General features: G+C 39.9%; 1 protein-coding gene across 4 annotated transcripts in view; it reads left to right on the top strand.

The window, feature by feature from the left end:
- Positions 1-7,756: 7,756 nt before the first annotated feature.
- TANK (TRAF family member associated NFKB activator) overlaps positions 7,757-8,684 on the top strand; it is a 30,121-nt gene continuing 29,193 nt past the window's right edge. For all 4 annotated transcript variants that reach the window (XM_053947225.1, XM_053947227.1, XM_053947224.1 and 1 more), the window contains exon 1: positions 7,757-7,823. The gene's annotated coding sequence lies outside the window, so the exon portion shown is untranslated. The remainder of the gene's footprint in view (positions 7,824-8,684) is intronic.

Genomic DNA, 8,684 nt, shown 5'->3' with positions numbered 1-8,684 from the left:
AATCAGGAAATTACATACTGTTCTGTCTTTCTTCCTGAGAAAAATACTGGAGCAAATAATCAAACAAGTTTCCTTAAAAGCTTACATTTTTGTCCCGTTTTATGGATATAAAACAGTCAGCATGTATTTGTTGAAAACTATGGTGGAAAGTCAGCTGGATCATGTTGTCCAGTTTGTTCATTGTACCTTGTGGAAAATGTGGTTCAACTGAAGAATAATTAGAGATTTAGAAAAAAAATCTGTAAGAAAGAACAGAAGGTCCCTTGGGAGGCTGTGAAATCTTTATCACCAATATAGATCTTCAAAACAGGCAAACATATGTTAGAAATGGTTTAGGTAAAGCTGATGCTGCCTTTGGCAAGGATGGTATCTTCAGAGGGCTGTTCTAGGCACTAGTAAAGTAGAAAATTAGTCAGTAAAACTGATTGTCAAAAGCAGAAAAGTGGGAATGACCTAATGCCTACTGTGCCAAAAAAACATGTAAACAGTGTTAAAAGGAGACTGGAACCCAAAGATTGTTGTAGCCAAGAAAGAAATATAGTCTCTGTGATCTCTCCCAATTAGTCCATGCAAAATCTAATTCTCATCTCCAGGAGATGTGACTAGAAAGGATTTAGAACTACAGAGTATGACCCAGAGACAGCCGCTATACTTAAAACACTCCTTTTCAGCAAGCTCCACATTCTGTGTAGCAAAGTTATGTACCAGAGGCTGTAGCAGCTTCCATGAAGCTACTGGTACCATAACCATAAACTCCTTTTCTGATTCTTGTCTTCAGCTACTCTACTATCTGTCAACAAAGTAGGAGGGGATAGGTTGGAAGATATAAGTGTGTGAGGGGTACAAGTGATAGAACAATACTTTATCTGTCCATTGCCTCTGAAGAATTTGGAGAAAAAACTTGAGAACATTTCTTTAAGTTCCAGGCCACCATGTAAGTCACATCTTTTAAAAGAGAAGTTTAGAGACAGCTGTCAGTTTGGTTGTACTTCAGAGTATGGACAGAAAGGTAAGGCCAGGCACCAGGGAAGGAGGTCCTCTGGGGTACTTCAGTTCCTTACTCCCAACCAACCTGACACGTATGATTTTATCTTTTCTGGTTTTATCCCTCATATTAAGAGTTGCCTTTCTTTAATATTCTTTTTGCCTGATATCCTTTTGCAATCTAAAATGCAGTTGTTACTGCTGCAGGAGCTAATTTTTCAGTTCTGTAAGTTCTCACACTTGAATTAAGACACAATAAACTGATTGCAGTGCAATTTAAGAGCACTGGCAGGTATGTGATGACGCTATGGCAATGGCTAAAACTTGTTCAAATAAAAGTATTTTCAAATGATACAAAGGCAGAAAATAATATGAGGAAAATGCCACTTTGATCATGTCATTCTAGACCCTTGGTGTGTATCTAAAGAAGTAAATTGATAATTAATAAATACAAATGCATGTATAATTGCTTTTATAAGACTGGAATTATCCTGTCCTAATTGAGATCTCTGCTACAAGCCAAAATCCTCTTACATCTTTTGCTTCCAGAAAGCCAACAATAAGTGGATACAATGCTAGAAGAGCAGGTGTGTTTTCACTCAGAGGAAGCAGCTACAGATAGGAAAATGTCTTAGCAGCTGATGTATCAGAAGACTGAAGCTGTGCCAGACTAAGTGAGTGTGTGTGTGTGTATGTGTGTGTGCACATGCATTTTGCCACTAATTATGCAAAAAGACCCAAACCCATTGATCATGTGTTTCTCTCCCTACTTCACCGGGAATAAATCTTGAAGTGTGACAGCTCTTCCAGAAAGTCAGAGTTATTACCATTGATGTAATTTCTGTATTAGAACTGACAACACACAATGAATAATTTTTTCTCCTTATGTTTTGTACATATATTCCTGTTTACTGCATGATAAGAACAAATATCATTCCAAGAAGCTGGTCTGAATTTTTATTATCTAACTCCTCTTAGTTTCACTGATGATGAGACTTTATTCAACCCAGCACAGTGTCAACACATGATGAGCTACACTGCACATGGCTTCAAGCTTTCTTTGCTTAGAGCTGGGAAAGATTTACCACAAAATTCAGCAGGCACAGCTGCTGATTTCTCCTTGGTGCATGCAGATATCAAGAAATTTTAGTTAAAACTTGAGCAGCCTGACTGCTCAATGACTGGTCCATTTTATTTATTTTTATTTTTATTTTGGTTTGGGTTTTTGTTTTGGTTTGGTTTGGTTTGGGTTTTTTTTGTTTGTTTTGGTTTGGTTTTGGTTTTGGTTTTTTTTGGTGGTTTTTTTTGGTTTTTTTTTGGTTTTTTTTTTTTTTTTTGTTTATTCATTTATAGAACTTCACTGCAATGGTACATTTTAAGACTTACAGAAACATTAATCTGAGATTCTTGTTTTGTCTTGCCACTTTAAGTAGTCAACCTCAGACCCACCAAACTCTCATAGGAAGATTGTGAGTAAAAATCAAGAAAAGTGCTTTGTTGAAGTCACAAAACCACATTTTCACTTATACAAAGATTTAAAAATTAAAACGAGGAGTTAGAACAACTATATCACAAAAAAAAAAAAAAAAACAGATATAGTTATGTATACACTATAGTTATAGTGGTTCTATTAAAAGGTTACACAGGAGAAGAAGGTCACCTGCGTATTTACGCAGACATACCTTCTGTTAAGCCTTGTGAGCAGTTACAATGATATTATGCAGCTGATCTGTTAGTCGTCATAATTCAAGTAGAAACACAGTCAAATTATACAGAGCATCTTTGAGATAAACCAGATAAAACTGATTATCTTTAAAACACTTGCCCAAAGTTTCTTCTTTCAAATGGATATTCTCAAAATATGAATAATTTTGAATTTCCAAGACCTTTTGGAGCTTCTGCAATAGTAATGTTCCCTATACTTCTACAGAATCCAGCCTTTTACAGGAAATTGTTTAATGTAGAGAAATTCCTACACATTTGTATCAGCATGAAGTCATTAACATAAGAACATATGCCACATTGGTTCAGACCCATCTTCTCTTCAGCAGTGGCTAGAAATCAATGCCCTGAGAAGAATGAGAACAGGGCAAGCATATGTAATACTTCCTCAGAGTCTTCTCCCAGCTGCCAGCTATTTTCAGGTCAGAGAACTTCCTGAGATTGATGCTGCCTGTCTCTTTAGTTTCCCTCAGTGAATCTCTCAAGTATTTACTTGTCCAATCTCCCCCTGAACACCAAAATACTCATATCCTGAACAGTTCTGACAAGAAATTCCAGAGGTATACTAACACAGGTCCATTAATGTAATGACTTTGCATGAACAGCTGTCTCTTCCTTCTCCCCAAACTTTGGAATTCTATGACACTACAGAAACAAAAATAATACTGTGGAATCTGTGGTCTTGATGCATGACAGAGCTCCCCTTTTTGTAGAAGGGAAAAGAGGTCATAAGATTCCAGAAATTAAATGTTTCAATTCAAATACATCTTCCTTGATTTCTTCCACTCTTACTCCACACTGAAAACCTAAATAGAGGCTTGGTATCAAAAAACATTTAATAAATAGTGCAAAGGCTCTGTTTATCAATCCTGTTTTCTTATATTAGATATTGTATATAATGTCGTTCTATACAAATGAGCTATCAAGATTTAATGAATTTTAGCATGGAACAAAGGAAAAAGGCCTATGTAATGTAGTTGATACCAAAATATCTCACTTTTTCACATTGACAGATCTAGGGAATTAATGATTATATGTTAAATTTCCTGAATATTTGCCTCTATGGCAAAAAGGCACTCATGCTAGAACATGAATTTTTCAAGGTGTTTTCCCTACATTGTTCTACAGAACTCAGTTTCAGTGGTTTGAGGGGAAGCGGGGAGAGACACAATTAGAACAAAACAGAGCTTAAGAGTCTGTCTAATAAAGTTTATTTGAAGCTTAACTAAGAATCAGTGGATTGGCTATTCTTCTCAAAGTATTACACTCCATATCTTTTACTCCCTCTATATGTAACACAGGTTATATTCTATATAGAGGAATACATTTGTTTTCTAAAGCTGTTGCTACTTTCTTTTGGTGTCATTATCATCACAGGTTTTTTCTTCACAATATATTAAAAAGTATGTATTATATTTGGTCCAAGAGTTGCTCTGTATGTTAACTGTTCCCATGCATACAGGGTTGCCTGTTCATGCACTGCTCCTTTTTCATGCAGGGTAGCCTTTCTCCAGGGTAGGGAGCCTCTAGAAACCATTGACATCACTTACAGAAATAAAAAATGCTGCACTGGGTCCAAAACCGGTTTGCAGGCTGTCTCTGCTAAAGTCTCTGTTTCAGAGAATGACTGTCTGCACGCTGTTGCATTTAAGGAAGTTCTTCAGTGGGGTACTTCTCAGTGGAAGTTCCCAGCTAATATTAGTCATAAGAAGCACAAAACCACATTTCATAATCCTGTTGATACTCCTCCAGGCAACATAAAGATTGCCTATACTGTTACCAAAAAGAAGAGAAAAGAAAATCCAAACTTTTTGTTCCTACACTTTGCAGAGACAATGAGTAAATTAGATTTATCAGCTTCAGCATTCAGATACACTGAAAAAGTATAAGACATTACTTTTATGTTGCTTATAGTGCTCCAAATCAATGTGTCTGCATTTTGATTAAATAGCCTTTAGTTTCTGGAACCCAAAAACTAATTTTGTCTTTTACAACCTATAGGTAAATTACATACTAAGGTTTACACAGGCTCATTAACTACTATTCTTGATGTTGGGAAAAAAATAATCAGCCTCAACTTCCTTTACACTAAGGAACAACGACATTTGGTCTAAATTAATCCACAGTTCTCATTTTCTGACCAGGAAACACATTTCAAGATCAAAACATGCTTTTTATTTTGTTAAAGCAGCAACAGATTAAAAGAAAACACCCCAGAGCAACAGAGACTTCCAGCACCCAGCACACTCCTTTGGGACCACAATATCTAAATTCTGGAAAAGGTTTAACATCTGACGTGAGCCACCTAGCGTCGGAATGAATGGCTACATTAAAAACTTGCAACAAACATTTTAACCTCTTTCTAGTAGAAGCCAATTTGCATTTATAAGCTTAGAGAATCCCAAAAAGGAATCAGATTAAACCTTTGATGAACTACAGCCCTTTGCCAGCTGCTCCAGCAGCAGCCTCTCCCGAAAGCAGTGAGTTCCTGCCCAGGCCTCAGCGCAGTGTAACCAACGAGCACAGTGTTAACACATCAGCACAGGCTGTTAAAATACCATTTTGGAAGTAATGTAAACCAGAAAACTGCATATAGATGATGCAAGTATTTAAATAGGCTGTTTGACCCACTGAGCACAAACTCGAATTTTCACGATGAAAAAAGTATCAACTTGCTAATTCCCAATCACCAAGAAAAAACAAACAAACAAAAAAACCCAAACAAAACCCCCTACCAAGGACAAAAAAACACCCCACTCTAAGTTTCTAAACATAAGTAGTCAAAGTAAAACTTTCTCTGACTCTGAACACAAAGTAAAATAAAATATTAAAAACAAGAAGCCCTGCGCCACCACTCCCAAAGCCCAGATAAGTGGTTTGCAACTGTTTTTAAGATCACTAGATTCCTAAAATCCTAAATCATTTTTATACACACTGATATGTGCTTCTTCTTTCCAGCTATCTTGTGAGGACTACATACAGGAAAGCAATCCTGCCTTGACAATGACATAAAAGTGTGAAATTTTGATGTGGGGTAGAAATACAGAAAGCTGTTCCTGGAAAAGCTGTAGGGAAGGGAATACAGAGACAGAAGAGGAGAAAGTAAAAAAACAAAGAAAAAGAAAGCAAGATGTGGAAGAAAAGGACAAAAAGTTATTTAATTATTGACTGTAAAGCAGAAAATGCTCTAAAAGATAAGAGATCAATTTAGCTATGAAATAGAGGTTTTGTACTATTTTCATGGGTATTTTTCTTTTCTTCTATTTAATTTATTCAAAGGTTGGAGGTCTCTAAGATTATCAAGACGGGTTACTGTAAAGCTTGTAAAATATACCTTATTGTATTGGGGGAGGAAATGTAAAGAAAGAAGGCACTAAATAATGAAGAGAGAGGAAAAACCAGCTTCTCCCATGTTTTACTGTGAAAGAATATTACTGATAAAGCACTAAGAGATTAATGCATGTCCTTTGAAAAGTCATGTTTGTAGACAGTTGTCAGTTTTGAGTTGCTGAGTTTGAGACCTTCACAGCAAATTTACATTAAGTACATTCCTACAATTAAATAAACAATTTTTTTCCCCTAAAACAACTAACATGCAATGGTAGTATTTCAGAGGTGGTACACATGTTATGGCTATTTGAATTCATGTAGCCATAATTTTAGTTGAGGCATGCTTACCATCAGACGACACCCACTTGTACTTTTCTGTACATTATCCCTTCTTAAATATAGCATAAGTTAAATTATATTGCATCTATTGATCTGAATTTAAGAAATGCAGGTAATGTTTCAGCTGAGATATCCATTATAATTTTAAGTGCATAACTACTTGCCAAAACTGACTAAAAATGTAACATGTAGAATTAAAAGATAAACAATAGCCTTTTTTGCCCATACCCTAATTTATTTTTTTAAGACCCTGTTTAATGAAACCTTAACTTGGACATCTCAAGCACTCTCTCTGAAAAAGGAAATTGAATTCCCCTTTCTTGGAAATGTGCTAAAAGAGCAAACTCTCTCTGAATCTTAATAGTTCATTAGGACCTCACCTGAAGTTCTTAAAAATGGCCAACCAGGAAGTATATTTATAGGCTCATTCACCTATCTGTCTGCAAGTCTTTTTAGCCTTAGCACAGGCCAAAACAGACCAAAAGAGTTGCTAAGGACTTTACAGGAAAGATAAATTATAATAAAAATAATCTTCAAAAGACCACAGAAAGCAACACTTGGCTACTATTTCTATGGCGATGTTTGAGCTCAGTCCTCAAGCTTCCAAGGGCAGGCGCCCAGGGTAGGTAGGTTGTAATAGCTAGAATGCAAGTTCTGATCCATGAGTGGGCAAAGCAAAAAGCTCTGCCCTAGAAGAAACACCGCAGCTCGGCTGCATGCATATATTCACTAGGGTTCAGAGACAGCCGAGATGAATTCAAAATCTGTAGTGCTTCTCTGTCGCTGGCTCTGTGACGGTATCCTGGGCAAGTATATACAAATGCCTCGTGTTCTTCCATCAGCTCCCATCCTCCTACACACCTTCAGGAAAAAAAGTTGTAACGTGACCTAAAGAGAGAAGGGCTTGTAGCAGTAGCAAAATTAAACCCGTATGTTTCCATTATAATCTTACCTATAGTATTCATCGCCTGCATTAAATAAACGCAGGCATGGAAACGCCTCAGTAGTAAACTACAACAGACCCTTCAGAGAGAAACTACGCTGAGCATGAAAAGTATATTACAAATGTAACTACTGTTATTTACAAATCACCCCAAGTCATGGAAAGACAGAAATAGGAAAGGGCTGTGGACTTCGGGGGCAGCACAGAGGTTGCTTGAGCGGTCTTCTGCAGCCAGACAGGAGAGGCACTGCCCGACAGCCGGAGGCGAGCGGACAGGCTCCCATCCTTGCGCGGGGCGGACAAGGAAGGTGCCGTCCCTACGCGAGCCCGGCAGCTCCGGTGGCCGCCGCCCTGCCCTGCCCCGACCCGGGGCCGGCGCGGGCAGCGCCCCGTCACAGGGCGGGGAGAGGCACGGCAGGAAGTCGGTTCTGGTTCCTGGGTTAAGGCGCCCAGGCAGGAGCGAGCGCCCTGTGCCGGGAGCGGCCGCGAGCTCCGTGAGGCGCTCGTAAGTCTGAGTCGCTTTGGAAACCACGCGCTCCTCGCGCTGTCGCTGGAGCGGCGGAGCTCGGCCGGGGCCGCAGTGCGCACCAGGGGATCCCGAGCCGGGGATCCCGGGCCGCGCTTCCGCCCCCCGCTCCCGAGGGTGCCGCTTCCCCCTCGGCCCGGCTCGGGAGCGGGGCCGGGGCCGCGTCGTTTGCGTGCGGAGGCGCACCGGGAGCGGGGAATCGGGGGACGGGATGAGCGGGCTCGCTGCCGGGAGGCGATGGCCCGGGCGGGCGAGCGCAGGAGCAGGAAGAGGCGGCTGCCCCCGCGGGCAGCGGCGGCGCGGCGGGGGGAGCGAGCCCCAGCGCTCCGGGACTCGCCGTCCCGAGCCCTGAGCGCACAGGGGCTGCCCAGCTCTAACGCTGCCGTGCCATGAGGGGCTCCTGCTCATCCCGCCGTCGGGCAAAGCAGGAATTGTGTCTACTCAGAAAAAGCTAAGGGAAAAAACAAAACACAAAAAAGTTCAATGAGCTCTCAGTATCTCACAAATGATTACCTCAACAGACTTCCAGTTCCCAAGATGATGGCAGTGTAACTTAGAAAATATAGCAATCGAAAAATCTGTTTTGAGAGCAGAAATATGTAGACTACTTGTGGTTGGATGGCACCTGTGTTCTCATCTCTCATTAAACTATGAGAGGTAGGAAAGTGTATTATGAATTAAAGTACATATACACATGATTAGCTAAAACCTTTCATAATCTAAAGTAGTTTTTGAGGCAATATGAAAACTAGTATGAAAACTCTAGTGAGCTGTGAGCTGGGATTGCAGCAGAAATATGTTGCTAATCTTTGTGTTGGAGCTTTTTTGGCATTTGACTAA

This window comes from Vidua chalybeata, chromosome 7 (assembly GCF_026979565.1).
Source record: "Vidua chalybeata isolate OUT-0048 chromosome 7, bVidCha1 merged haplotype, whole genome shotgun sequence".
Lineage (NCBI taxonomy): Eukaryota > Metazoa > Chordata > Aves > Passeriformes > Viduidae > Vidua > Vidua chalybeata.
This window is presented reverse-complemented; position numbering and strand designations above follow the sequence as displayed.